Source organism: Canis lupus, chromosome 15, assembly GCF_048164855.1.
Source record: "Canis lupus baileyi chromosome 15, mCanLup2.hap1, whole genome shotgun sequence".
In the NCBI taxonomy this organism is placed as follows: domain Eukaryota; kingdom Metazoa; phylum Chordata; class Mammalia; order Carnivora; family Canidae; genus Canis; species Canis lupus.
The window spans coordinates 62,419,588-62,434,302 of NC_132852.1; the positions used below are offsets into that span (position 1 = coordinate 62,419,588).

A 14,715-nucleotide genomic window follows, 5' to 3' on the forward strand; every position below is an offset into this window, starting at 1 on the left:
TAAATAGAGTGCATAAAACTCAACGACCCAAGATACTAGGAGTCCCAGTGCAGGCACATGCCAGGACCCAAACTCTAACCATACACAGACATAACCCTAACCCTACACTTAATCCTAATGTTAAACTAACCCTTAAACAAGACCCATCACTAATCGACAACCAAACACAAACCCCAAGACCAAAACACATTCAGTGAACCTTCCTGCCAACCCTCACCCTAACTCCTAAAACTATTCGAAACCCTTATCCCTGACCCCTGTCTTAAATCTAACCCTAACCTCAACTTAATGTACTCAAATCCTATTCCTAACCTTAACCTGTACCCTAACCCTAACCCTCTAATACTAATCCTATCTCATACCCCAAATGGTACTCTAATTTGTACCCTAAAACTAACTCCTAAACCACTCCCTAAACCTATCTCTTACCCTGACCTGACCCTAATCCCTAACTAAACACTAACCCTAACCCTAGCCCTAACCCCTATCCTAAACCTAATCCTTGCCCTAACCCTAAACATAGCCATAACTTTTACCCTAACCCCTAACACTTACCCCTAACCCTAACTCACACCCTAACCCCTAACCCTAAATGCAAACCTAAGCCCAACCCTAACTGTAACCATAACCCTAACCCCACCTCCAAACCTCCTGTCCTAATCCCTGAAGCCTAAACCCTAAACCTAACTGTAAACCCTGTCACTAACCCTAACCCCTTTCCCTAATCCCTAACCCCCATCTTAACTCCTAACCACTGACTCTTAACCTTATCCCTCACCCTAACCTGTATTCCTGTATACAGCTTAATCACAAACACCTAACATCTAACCTAAGCCTAACCACCAACTGCCTCCCCTCCCGACCCTACCATTCATTCTACCCATTCACTTACCCTGTGGTTCTGAGTAGTCCCTTCTGATGTGGACGTGACCCCCAACAGCGCCTCCAGAGTCCTCCAGGGGGTCCTGAGGAAGCAGGGCTCCTGTGAGTATGGACGTGGCCCCAATTGTTCCTGAGTCATAGTCAGAGGGTCCTGAGGATGCTGGGTCTCCTGTCACTGTGGACTATGCCTCACATCGTCTGGAAGCCTCACAGCAGGTCCTCAGGTGGCCCGGGGCTCCTGTCAGCCTGGACATGGCCACACGTCCCCCAGAAAACTCACCACACGTCCTGAGGAGCTGTGGGCTCCTGTCAGCATAGACGCAGCCCCATATTTCCCGAAGCCAAAGTGCATGTCCTGAGGAGGACGGGGGTCCTGTTAGTGTTGAGGTGGCCCAACATTTTCCTCAAGCCTCACCAGAAGACCTGAGGATGCTGGGGGCTCCTGTCAGCATAGATGTGGCCCCAAATCTTCTCAAACCTTCACAGTGGGTCCTGAGGAGGCTGGAGACTCTTGTCAGTGTGGATGCGGCACCCACATTTTTCTTAGGCCTCACCACAGGCCCTGACAAGCCTGGGGTCTTCTGTCCGCATGGATGCATCCCATATTTCCCCAAGTCAACACCAGGGATCCTAAGGATTCAGCATCCTGTTGTGTCGATGTGACACAACGTCCTCCCGAAGCATCACCGAGGGTTCTGAGGAGGCCGGGGCTCCTGCCACCATTAATGCGGCCCGCAGCTTCCAGAAGCCTCAACTTATGTCCTGAGGTGGCCCAGGGGCTCCTGTCAGCGTGGATGCGGGCCCACATCTTCCTGAAGCTGTGGCTCATCAGCGTGGACGTGTCCCCACGTCCTCCTCAGGCCTCCCCAGCACAGGCTGGCTCCTGTTAGTGCAGGCAGAGGAGGCCTACTGCACATTCATGCCCGCTGGGTGGGGCCTGGGCTCGGGCGCCCCCTGCAGGACGCTCAGGCGCTGTAGGAGGCTGTGCAGAAGGCAGCAGGCGCTCCAGGGGCTGCACCTGCCTCCTTCCAGGCTCCTGCTGTGGCCTGTTAGCTTTAGAAACGTCTCACTGAAACGGAGCCCAACACCTGGCTTCCCCAGAAATACTTAAGGACAAGGAATTGGAGCCCACAGGATGCAAAATGAAATGTGGACCAGGGTTTTACCACGTCCCGCAAAACCCACCCAACCCTCTTCCACTGTGGGCGGGATTGCGGGCTGGTGCAGCCACCCTGGAAACAGTGTGGAGGCTCTGCAGGGCGACTCTATTTGTAACATCCTGTGAACAGCAGGTGAACGGCCTGATTTCACTCCGAAGATACAGATGCAGTGAGACTTGGGACACCTGCACCCCAATGTATACAGCAGCCGGGTCCACAGTAGCCACACTGTGGGAGGAGCCTCGGTGACCTGTGGCAGATGATGGATAAAAAGGATGGGAGATAGATGATGGTCATAGAGAGAGGAATGGAACTCAGCTATCAAAGAGAAGGAAATATTGCCATTTGCAATGACGTGGATAGAACTAGAGGGATCATGTTAAATGAAATAAGTCAGTCAGGAAAGAGAATGACCGTGTGGTGTCATTCATAGGTGGAATTAAAAAGCAAAGCATATAACAACTGTGAAGGGAAGGAAAAACAAATAAGATGAAAACAGTTGCAGGAAATACAGACTCTTTTTTTTAATTTTTATTTATTTATGATAGTCACAGAGAGAAAGAGAGAGGCAGAGACATAGGCAGAGGGAGAAGCAGGCTCCATGCACCAGGAGCCCGATGTGGGATTCGATCCCGGGTTTCCAGGATCGCGCCCTGGGCCAAAGGCAGGCGCCAAACCGCAGCGCCACCCAGGGATCCCCGAAATACAGACTCTTAATGATAGGAAACAAAATGATGGTCGTTGGAGGCGGGGAGGTTAACAGAGGACCTGCATGAAGGAGGTCACGTGATGTCACGAGCATTGCTGTTATCTCCAACTGGTGAATCCCTGATTCTTCCTCTGAAAGTATAATACACTATCCGTTAATTAATTGGGTTTAAATTAAATTAAGTTAAAAAAATCCATTGTATCAGAGCACATTTCCTTCTGGACTCTCTGTTTTGCTCCTTCAGCTTATGCCCGAACCACCCCCCATGGGACTGGTTTGACTAAGTAGGCTCCACGCACCGTCCATGGCCCAGCCCAGGGCTAGAACTCATGACCCCTGAGATGAGTACCGGAGGTGAGGTCAGGAGTCAGATGCTTAACCAACGGAGCCAGCTGGGGGCCCGAGAACCACACTGCTTTATCCTTTGTGTCTGTGACATCGTTTGAAATAGGAAAGTGCTGCCTCCCACTCTCTCCTGCTCCTCCAGTACTGATTTGCTGTCCGGGGTCATTTGTGGGGGCAGATTGATGTTATGTTTTTTTTTTTTTTTTTTTTTTTTTGCTATTTCTAAGATATGCCACCATGATTTTGATAGGAATGACTTTGAAACTGAGGGTGGCTTCAGAAACTGTGGACATTTTCACAAGATGAGGCTCCCACCCCTCGAACCCAGGACGGCCTCCCAGAACAGAGCCATGTATGGCTCAGTGAACAAGTCTTGTGCTCCTATGGTTCAGTCTCATTATTTATTCTCCTTGATGCTCCTGAGAAGGGAGTCACGTCCTTCCTTTCCTTCCTGAGTGCTCATTGTCGGGACAGAGCAAGGCTACTCTGCTCTGTAGGGTCAGTTTGTGTCCGTGACTTTACTGAACTCACTCCTTAGTTCTAACAGGTTTTGGTGGAGGCTCCCAGGTTTCCTGTTTCCAGTATCGTGTCTTCAGCATATAGGGACAGTGTGACGTCCCCCTTCCAGGTGTGGAACCTTTTCTGTTTACAGCTTAATGTCCTAGAAAGCCCCACAATAGAATCAAAACTGAGCCCAGGCCAAGGGCAGGAAGCCCCTATTAGAATGAGAACAGAGCTCAATGCCCTTGAAGGCCCCATATAAAAATGTACACAGAACTTGAGGAATTGCTCTAGCCCTTCTGGAGGTCCCCAAGACAAGCCCTTAAACCTAAGCAAAAACTCACCTCGGGATCGAAGTCCCTGCTCCGCATTGTCAGTATACTTGGACACAAGCTCGAGCTTGTAAATAAACCCTCGTGTGTTTGCTTCGGTGTGGGCTTCTCCATGGTTTTTCGGATTCGCAATCTTGGGCACAACAGTCTGAGATAAAAAAAACAAAACCAAAAGCATTTCGGACGCGGGCAAAGTGAAAGCAGGGTTCTGAGAGATGCGCTTGGGGGCTCTTCTGTGGAGGGCTTGCAGACTGGGGGGTGGGATGCTTAGCCCCAGAACCAGAGGACCCAGTGTCCCCTCCCAAATCACGCCAAACAGCGCCAATCTCAGGGAGCACCACTGCGCCACCTGCTGGAGGCCAGAGGCGCTGAAGACCACCCCAACCCTGACACCGCAGGTGCATCTCCCAGGCAGATGTGCACCTGACAATCAGCACCATGGGCCATCCCCAGACCCCACACAGACCTTTCTCTGCCACCAAGTTGTCAGACCCAAGAGGCTGCAGAGCTTCAGCGCTGCCTGGAAAGAAGGGTCTAGCTTCCTTTGTATTTTATGCTTTATTTTCATTTATTTTTTTTATTCTATTTTATTAATTGCCTTATTTTATTTTTTATGTATGTACCTTATATATTTCTTATTTTTACTTTCATGGAACATTAATTGTGTTTGTTATTTTGGGATTTAGAATCTTTTTACAAGGAGGCCAAAATAATCTAGTGGTTTTTTTGGGGGAGGGCAGTTGTTATTGTTTTTCTTGGTTTTTCTTTTTCTTCCTACTTTCTTTTCTGGAAAATATAATGAGATCGAGAAATTCACCTCCATAAAATAACATGAGGTAGTATTCACAGCCATGAAGTCCATCAAAACAAATATATGATGTCTAAATACAGTTTAGGGATCCCTGGGTGGCGCAGCGGTTTGGCACCTGCCTTTGGCCCAGGGCGCGATCCTGGAGACCCGAGATCGAGTCCCACGTCGGGATCCCGGTGCATGGAGCATGCTTCTCCCTCTGCCTATGTCTCTGCCCCTCTCTCTCTCTCTGTGTGTGTGTGTATGTGACTATCATAAATAAATTATTAAAAAATAAATAAATAAATAAATAAATAAATAAATAAATAAATAAATACAGTTTAAAACAATGATTATAAAGATAGCAGCTGGGCTGGAAAAAGAGCACAGAAGAAAACTAGAGAATCCCTTACTGTAGAAATAAAAGAACTAAATTTTAGTCAGGCGAATGTTAAAAACAGTATAACTGAGATGCAGTCCCAAGTGGAAGCCTTAAAAACAAAGAAAGTTATGGACCACAGAGGCAGATTTAGGGAACTCAGCCACTTATTAAAACAATAACATTCATATCATAGGAGACTCAGAAGATGAAGAGAGAGAAAAGGTGGGCCTTACTCATCCAATAGAAACCACAAATACCCACCATTGCTTCAATGTGGATGTAACTGGAAGGTATTATGCTGAGTGAAGTAAGTCAATCAGAGAAGGACAAACATTGTATGTTCTCATTCACTTGGAGAATATAAATAATAGTGAAAGGGAATATAGGGGAAGGGAGAAGAAATGTGTGGGAAATATCAGAAAGGCAGACAGAACATAAAGACTCCTAACTCTAGGAAGCTAACTAGGGGTGATGGAAGGGGAGGAGGTCAGGGATCTGTATGAATGGGTGACGGGCACTGAGGGGGGCACTTGACGGGATGAGCACTGAGTGTTATTCTGTATGTTGTCAAATTGAACACCAATAAAAAGTGAATATATTATTTAAAAAAAAAGAAAGAGGGAAAGAAAGAAATAGTGGCACCTTGGTGGCTCAGTCAGTTAAGCTTCTACCTTAAGTCAGATCATGATCCAGGTCCCAATGTAGGCTCCCTGTTCAGCAGGGAACCTGCTTCTCCCTCTCCCTCTGCCCCTCTCACTCATGGTTTTTCTCTCCTCTCTCTCTCAAATAAATAAAAAACATCTTTGAAAAAGAAACTAAAAAAAACAAAGCCACAAGAAGAGAAATCTCCCACGTAGAAGAATTTCAAACAATTTGTGCAGACATTCCACCCTCAAGTTGATGAGCATAGCTTCCCACTCTTACGTGTGGAATACACATAGTAACTTCCTTCTACAAAATATATTATGAAAAACTTAAACTAATAATGATAATAATAATAAGAAGAAGAAGAAGAAGAAGGAGGAGGAGGAGGAGGAGGAGAAGAATCACTTAACTACGGAGAAAGATGACAAACACTACCTCAGCAAGATGATCAGATCGATACCAAGACTGATAAATCATGTTGAAAGTATCTATCCTTTATATGATATAATGAAAATGGCAGTATATCTTTGTATATAATCCACAAAAACAGTTCAATCATGAGATAAACGAAAGACATGTCTCAACTGAGGGAAATTTTCAAAATACTCTACTTCTCAAAGTATTCCAGTGCAACAACAAGGAAAGGCTGAAAGACTGTCACAATCCAGAGGAGCCTAAGAAAACAGGAGGACAAATGGAATGTGATATGAGGGATGGTAACTTAGCAAAAACTAAGGAAATCTGAATAAAGTATGGTCCTTGGTTAATGCAACTATTTTAATATTGATTCATTAGCTAATATTTGTACCATACTGATATAAGATATCAATAATTGGAGAAATTGAGTGCAAGTGCATGCGAATGCTCTGTACTATCTTCTCAATTTCCCTATAAATCTTTCTTTTTTTTCCTAATAAATAAGATTTATTTTGAAAATTGACTTAAATGAATCAGGCTCCAAGTGTGAAGACATTTTAAGAATAGTTAAATTAACTTTTGCCTTATTCTTAAAGACTTCCTTCGATGGGAACAAAGTAATAATTTTATATCAGAAGGAAAGAAAAACACTTATGAACACGTATAATGTCTCCTCAACCTGAAAAGCAGGAACGGATAATAAATAGCAAAAATCAGATAAAAAATACTTCTATTATAATAGACACCAAATTGCAAGGGCATTTAAAATTAGCAATGCATAACATTTATTTCCTTGACATTTGTCTTCCAAAGAGTTCACAGTGTTTCAGTGTCAGTTGAAACAGGGGAAGAATCTCAGGGAAGAATCCTTCACATAATAATAGGACCACTGGTAATAATATATCTCAGTTCTTTCCAAATCCATAAAGATGCAATTCCTGAGGAGTGACTGAGCTGTGAAGAAAAAGATGAGAAACCCTCATCCCTCTGAATTACTTGTGTCAGAATATTTTAACCATAGTACTATGGATAGTAGTAAATTATCCTTATTAACAGGAAATACGTCTCAGATTGGAATCTGAGCAATCAGAAGGGCAGAGAAAAAACACTTTGAATCGCTCTTCATCTTATAAAGAGAAAGGACAGCTTTTTTATGTACGAAGTCAGTTGTCAAGATAGCCTTAGGGAATAAGATTCTGCAGCATCGAATCCCGCTGCACAGCTGGGACGCCCACGCCCCAGGTCTTCCTGATCCCAAATCCCTGGGCCTGTCCCCCACACAGGCTGCCAGGCTGAGGTCATTTGCAATTGCTCTCTTAGGAGCTCCGGGGAAGGGGGAAGGAGCTAGATAGGATGGGAAGGGATGCAAGGAGGCCAAGAAAATGAAGGCCTTTCCACTTTAAGTTCAGCGTTCGAACACGTCCAGCCATCCCAGGCCCCCGTGAAGAAGAGATGAAATTTACATTACTTCATTTACAGGAAAAAAACAAAAGTTTACAGCTTAATGCCCTGGAAAGCCCCACAATAGAATAAGAACTGAGCCCACGCCAAGGGCTGAAAGCGCCTATTAGAATGAGAACAGAGCTCAATGCCCTTGAAGGCCCCATATCAAAATGTAAACACAACTTGAGGAATTGCTCCAGCCCTTTTGGAGGTCCCCAAGACAAGCCCTTAAAAGCAAAACTCCACCTTGGGGTCCAAGTCCCTGCTCTGCTGTGTTGGGTGTACTTGGACGCAAACTCGAGTTTGGAAATTAACCCTTGTGTGTTTGCATCAGTGTCAGCTCCGTAGTGGTTTCTCGGATTCACAATCTTGGGCACAACACCCCCATGTCCCCTCCCACCTGGGCTGAACCACTATCCCCTCCCATCCAGGCTGACACTCAGTCACCTCCCCGCCCACAACAGCTGGGCACAGGCCCTCACACAGGTGTCACGGGCACGGTGGACCCTTTCATCATGCCTGGCCTCCCAGAGGAAAGAAAGAGGTTTCGGCAGGACACACTCCCATGGTGGCCCCAGGGCTCCCTGCCCAGCACAGCAGCTCGTGACAGGTTGGGGTCTGTGTCCCTGACGCCTACTCCTCCTCCCCGGGTTTCCTACAGGAAATGAAGGAGGAGGCCCTGGTCTCCTCCAGGGACATCTTGGAGGTAGACTTGGATGTCACCAGGATGTTCGGCAGCCACACCATATTTTGGGATGGCTAGGGGGTCGGGTGAGGCTGCTGGGCCAGGGGTCTTCGGGACACCAAGGGAGGCCCGGGGCCTTCTGGGTAGGGAAAACGGGGCTACTGAGGCCGGGGGAGCAATAGCAGCCAACAACACACTGCTCCATGGTAGGATGCTGGGGCTGACACCCGTGACCACACTCCCGGTGCCTCGGGGATGAGGAGGCCACTAGGATGGGGCCTCCAGGGGTAGCCATGGGAGCTGAAGACCAAAGAGGAGAGGGACGGCTCCCTGAGAAGCAGGGGATGGGGTGGGGGATGTGGGGGCAGGAACTGGACCTGGGGGCCAGGCTGCATAGCCACGGCTGGAGCAGGACCACATCGATCCCATGAGGGTCGGACGGGTCAGAGTGACACCCACTCTCGGTGCTTTATATTATTCTAAATTTTATGCATTTAATTTGAGACAATTTGCAATTTGAAAGCATATATAGTAAAATGACCCCCAGAAAATGCCCCCGGTCCAGCCAGAGCCCTGCAATGACCACACGGAGCCCCAGGGGCAGGTGTCACTGCAAACCCCAGACTAGTCGCCTTTAACTGTAGATGTCTCCTTAGCATCATAGAGGAAGGAGATTTCCTGTGTCCGCAGGCCCCCCACGACATCTCCCACATTTCCCACTCTCACACCATCCTCCTACATCATCATCCCCAATGGTATCCCACCTACACATCCCCCTCACACCCACACAGCCCCACACAATCCGCACTCACACTATACCCCAACACCATCACCCCTACACAATCCCCCACACTCCACCACCATCATACCCCTGCCCCCACACCATCCACCACCACACCATTGGCCCCCAGCAATGACCCAATGCAGGTGCCCCCTGTGGGACATGCTCAGCCTCCCCGGGGTTCTCTGGATACCCTAATCCCATCAGAAGCCCGGGTGTCCCATAGAGTACTCAGGGGTTGCAGGGAGGAGGGAAGACAGGAAGCCCCCGACAGGGTGGGTGCAGTTGAGTGATGCAGAGGACCCACTGTGCCCTGCCTCCACCCACTGTCCCTCATTTAGGGCAGTAAACACTGCACAGGACACCAGTCCCTAACCCATGGGGATCTGGGCTGGCCTGGCCCTGGGCTCTGTGAGGGCTGGGGTGATTTGAGCCCCCAACACAGGCCCAACACAAAGACTAATGGGATCCAGCACACACAGCCCTGGATAGCCCTGGATTCTGGCCCCAGGCTGAGCCAGCCCTCTCACAGCTGGATGGTGGGCCCCACCTGCACCCACACCAGGAGGCTGGCTCCTACAGGTGCTGGGGCCCCAGGGAGCCTGAGGCCAGGGTCCAGCTGCCCTGCGGAGACCCAGCGCAGAAGCCCATGAGCTGCAGGTCCAGGTCAGGTCAGCTCTGCTGTCCTCAGAACCGTCTCTCAGACTGAAACCTCAGGACACACGCCCCCACCCAGAGTCCACACATGCTTCCAGGTGGGGGACTCCGGCATCCGTCCCCAACCCATGTCATTCTTGCCCTTCCCTAAGGGACAGAAAGGTCTCCATCCCCAGGGGAAGGCGTGCACCCTCGGCTCTGAGCCCGTTTACTGTAGAAAGTCAATAAAGTGTTGTGGTGTGAAAATGCACAGCCAGCCCACTTCTGTGTCTCCCAGAACACTGTTCACGGGGCATGGAGAGACCCCCAGAGAGGAGGAGGGGGTACCACCTAGGCCCCACAAGCCCCTGCAGGGGCGCCGCCAGGAACACCCGGCTGACGTCCCCACGTGCCTTCCACGGGTGGCCAGATGCCGGGGTCAGGACCCAACGGACTTTACTGGGACTCAGGCTGTGCCCCGCGGGCCAGGAGGGCCTGGGACAGAGTGACACCAGGAAGCCTCAGGTCACCAGGGTCTATGCAAAGCGACCCAGAGGTCTGTGCTCCCTCTTTCCAGGAGGCCGTGGCTGGCCGGGTACGGGGCACTTCCTCCCCTCCCCGCATCCCTGTGCCTGTGTGGCTGGGGCAGAGAGGGCCTGCCGGGCAGTCAGCATGGTCCTAGAAGGGATGTTAAGGACAGTACACCTTTGAGTTGTGCCCAAGATTGTGAATCCGAGAATCCACTGAGGAGCCAACACCGATGCAAACTCCCAAGGGTTCCTTACAATCTGGAGCTTGTGTCCTAGTGCACCCGACACAGCGGAGCAGGGATTTGGACCCTGAGACTAAGAGGAGTAGCAGCTTTATAGGGGCCATTGGCCCATGGGATACACAGAAAGTTGCACAGTCGTGTCGGTCCACATGCAGGTGGCCGATTGAATTACACCTTACCCTATAGGATCCACTTGACCTGGCCTATTTCTTTGGTCAGAATCGGCGTGCAGTTTTGGTGGGCACAAAGCAGGGTTACATTGTTATGAGCCGATTTACGATTACGGTGTGCCCAGCGGCTTGACTGGGTTGGGGCAATGCCTTAAGACATAAGCAGGTCATGTGGGGGTCATAGGGGAGGTGGCGGTTGTATCACAAAATGGAATCAGTCCTGCTCTGCTTGTCCAGGGGTAGGCGATTCTTGATAAATTTCCTGGGCCCCACACTTGCAGATCATGCACCTGGGCCACCCTCACCAGGTGGACTCACTGTGCATACCTTGTGGTGATGGATCTCTCACACCAGTGTGTAGAGGGCACCCTCCTCGCCCTAGTGAGTAGGGGCTGGGTGAGCATGGGGCTTGGCCCGAAGGCCAGGCAGCAGAGGACCGAGGAACACCAGCCCCATGACCACCCCTACTCCCACACACAGGCTGCCGCATGGCTCCCTGTAATGGGCACCCGGCACCTCTGGAGATCCACCTAGGGTGGCCCCGAGGTCCGGCTCCCTGCTGGAGAGGCATCGGGGAGAAGAGAAGCAGGCGGCGCTTGGGGAGACCCACTGCCGGACATTGGATTGTGGCCGAGCCAGACCTTCCACCTCAGCTGACCCTCCAGCTGAAATTCACCTCAGGAGCGAGCCCTGGGTCAGCCAGGAGAGCCCAGCTAGCCACCCAGCATCAGCACCAGAAATGATGTTGTACCAACCATTTCGGCATTTGGGTGACCCAGCCGGAAGATCTGATAGCTGCATGTGACAGCTTCATGTGATAGACACACACACACCCCACAACCAACAAAAGTCAGAATCCCCCCAATGTTGTCAAACAGCAGCTGGATGGTTACATACACGACGCCGTGGTCCCCAATAGGATACCTGGAAGATGCTATAAACCATGACTGCAGAGGTGCTGGAGGCACGGAGATGTGCCTGCTGTGTTCCAAAAAGGAGTGCAGAGGTGCAGGAAGCATCCTACAGAGGGGGGGGGCCCTCCTAGGAAAGGACACCAGGACCCTGTGAAGCCCACGGATGGTGAAATCATTCCTCTTCTCTTTCAGCTTCTGCTTTTCCTACTAAATGCCATTTTCCACAATCATAATAGCAAAAATTTATTTTATGTTTTCATATTTCTTTTTATTGGAGTCCAATTTGTATGAATTCTTGCTTCAGCAAGGGTGTCATTCAGGATAGAAAGAGAGAGAAAGATTTTCCCAGACAGGCAAAGTATAAAGGAGTTCATGACCACTAAACCAGTCCAGTAAGGAATTTTCAGAGGGACCATTCTAGTGGGGGAAAAAAGAGACCAAAATCAACAAAGACTAGAAAGGACCAGAGAACGTCATCAGAAACACTAACTCTACTGGTAACACAAAGGCACAAAGTTCATATTTTGAATAAGCACTCTGAATGCTGATACTAAATGCTCCAATCAAAAGATATAGGGTATCAGAGTGCCTTAAAAAACAAGATCCGCGATGCCTGGGTGGCTCAGGGTTTGAGCCTCTGCCTTTGAATCAGGATGTGATCCTAGAGTCTGGGATCGAGTCCCATATTGGGCTCCTGGTGGGAAGCCTGCTTCTCTCTGGGCCTAATTTTCTGCCTCTCTCTCTCTCTCTCTCTCTCTCTCTCTCTCTCTCTCTCATGCTCTCAAAAATAAACTAGTCATTAAAAAAACAAGGTCCATAGGTATGCTGCCTACTAGATGCTCACCTTAGACCTATAGACACCAGCAGATTGAAAGTCAGGGATGGAAAATCATCTATCACGCTAATGGTTATGAAAAGAAAGTTGGAGGACCAATGCTTATGTTAGAAAAACTAGATTTGAAACCAAACCCTGGGGGACACCTGGTGGCTCAGTGGTTGAGCATCTGCCTTTGGCTCAGGGTATGTTCCTGGGATCCCAGGATCGAGTCCCACATCGGCATCCCTTTGGGGAGCCTTTCTCTCCCTCTGCCTATGTTTCTGCCTCTGCTTCTCTGTGTATCTCTCATGAATAAATAAATTAAATATTCAATCTCAAAAAAGAAAGAACAAATACTATAAGAAGTGATGAAGAAGGGCATTATTTCATAGTTAAAAAGACTCTCTATCAGGATCAAACAACTAAATATTTATGCTGCCAACATGGGAGTACCTAAATATGGAAAACAATTACCAACAAATGTACAGGAACTCACTGATAATAATACAATGACGGGATTTTAACACCCACCCACTTATGGCAATGGACCGATTGTCTATGCAGGAAATCAACAGGGGAACAATAGCCTTGACACACTGGACCACAGGGACCCAACAGATAGTCTGAACATTTCTTCCTAAAGCAGAATACACATTACTTTCTTTTTTTTTTAAAGATTTTATTTATTTATTCATGATAGTCACACACAGAGAGATAGAGGCAGAGACATAGGCAGAGGGAGAAGCAGGCTCCAAGCAGGGAGCCCGATGTGGGATTTGATCCCGGGTCTCCAGGATTGCGCCCTGGGCCAAAGGCAGGCGCCAAACCGCTGCGCCACCCAGTGATCCCAGAATACACATTCCTTTCAAGTGCACATGGGACATTCTCCAGAACAGATCATATCATAGGCCACAAATCAGCCCTCAACAGGTACAACAGGTTCAAGAAGTTTGATATCACACCCTGTATATTTTTTTTTAATTTTTATTTATTTATGATAGTCACACAGGGAGAGAGAGAGGCAGAGACATAGGCAGAGGGAGAAGCAGGCTCCATGCACCGGGAGCCTGACGTGGGATACGATCCTGGGTCTCCAGGATCGCGCCCTGGGCCAAAGGCAGGCGCCAAACCGCTGCGCCACCCAGGGATCCCCACCCTGTATATTTTTGACCACGATGCTATGAAACTTGAAGTCGGCAGTAAGAAAAAATTTGGACAGACCAAAAATACGTGGAGATTATGAACATCCTACTAGAGAATGAATGGAGCAACCTGGAAATTAAAGAGGAAATTTAAAACAAATGAAAATGAAAACATGTTTCCCCAAACCTCTGGGATGTAGCAAAGGCAGTCCAAAGAGGGAAGTACATAGCAATACAGGCTTACCTCAGGAAACAAGAAGTCGGGGATCCCTGGATGGCGCAGCGGTTTGGTGCCTGCCTTTGGCCCAGGGCGCGATCCTGGAGACCCGGGAACGAATCCCACATCGGGCTCTTGGTGCATGTAGCCTCCTTCTCCCTCTGCCTATGTCTCTGCCTCTCTCTCTCTCTCAGACTATCATAAATAAATAAAAATTAAATAAAATGTTTAAAAAAAAGGAAACAAGAAGTCTCTAATACACAACCTAACCCTACACCTAAAGGAGCTGGAAAAGGCATAGCAAACAAAGCCTAAAGCCTACAGAAGAAGGGAAAAAATTAAGATGAGAGCAGAAATAAACAATACAGAAATAAAAAAACAGTAGAATGGAATAACGAAACTAAGAACCGGTTCTTCAAAATAATTAATAAAATGGATCAAGCCCTATCCAGGCTTATGAATGAGAAAAGACCTAAATAAATAAAATCACAAATGAGAGAAGAGTGATCACAATCAACACCAGAAAAATAAGACAATTATAAGGGAATACTATGAAAGAATATATGTTAACAAACTGGGAGACCTGGAAGAAATGGACAAATCCCTAGAAATGTGCAAATGAGCAAAACTGAAATAGGAGAAATAGAAAATGTGAACATACCCATAACTAGCAAAGGAATTGAATCAGCAAGGCCCCTGGGTGCCTCAGTTGTTGAGCATGTGCTTTGGCTCAGGTCATGATCCTGGGGTCCTGGGGAATCAAGTCCCACATCAGACTCCCCGCATGGAGCCTCATGTTCCCTGTGCCTATACCTCTGCATCTCTGTGTCTCGCATGAATACATAAATAAAATCTTTAAAAAAGAAAAAAGATAAAAAGATGAGAAAGGACCCAAATAAAATCAGAAATGAGAAAAGAGAAATAAAAACCAACACTAGAGAAATATAAAAGATTATAAGAGAATATGATGAAAAA

General features: G+C 48.1%; 1 long non-coding RNA gene across 3 annotated transcripts in view; it reads right to left on the reverse strand.

Annotated features, from left to right (window-relative positions):
- Nucleotides 1-2,549: 2,549 nt before the first annotated feature.
- The window catches only part of LOC140604481 (uncharacterized), a 35,016-nt gene continuing 22,850 nt past the window's right edge, over nt 2,550-14,715 (reverse strand). For all 3 annotated transcript variants that reach the window (XR_012007344.1, XR_012007345.1, XR_012007346.1), the window contains 2 exons: nt 3,942-4,077; nt 2,550-2,882 (listed from right to left, as the gene is read on the reverse strand). This is a non-coding gene — a long non-coding RNA (uncharacterized lncRNA). The remainder of the gene's footprint in view (nt 2,883-3,941; nt 4,078-14,715) is intronic.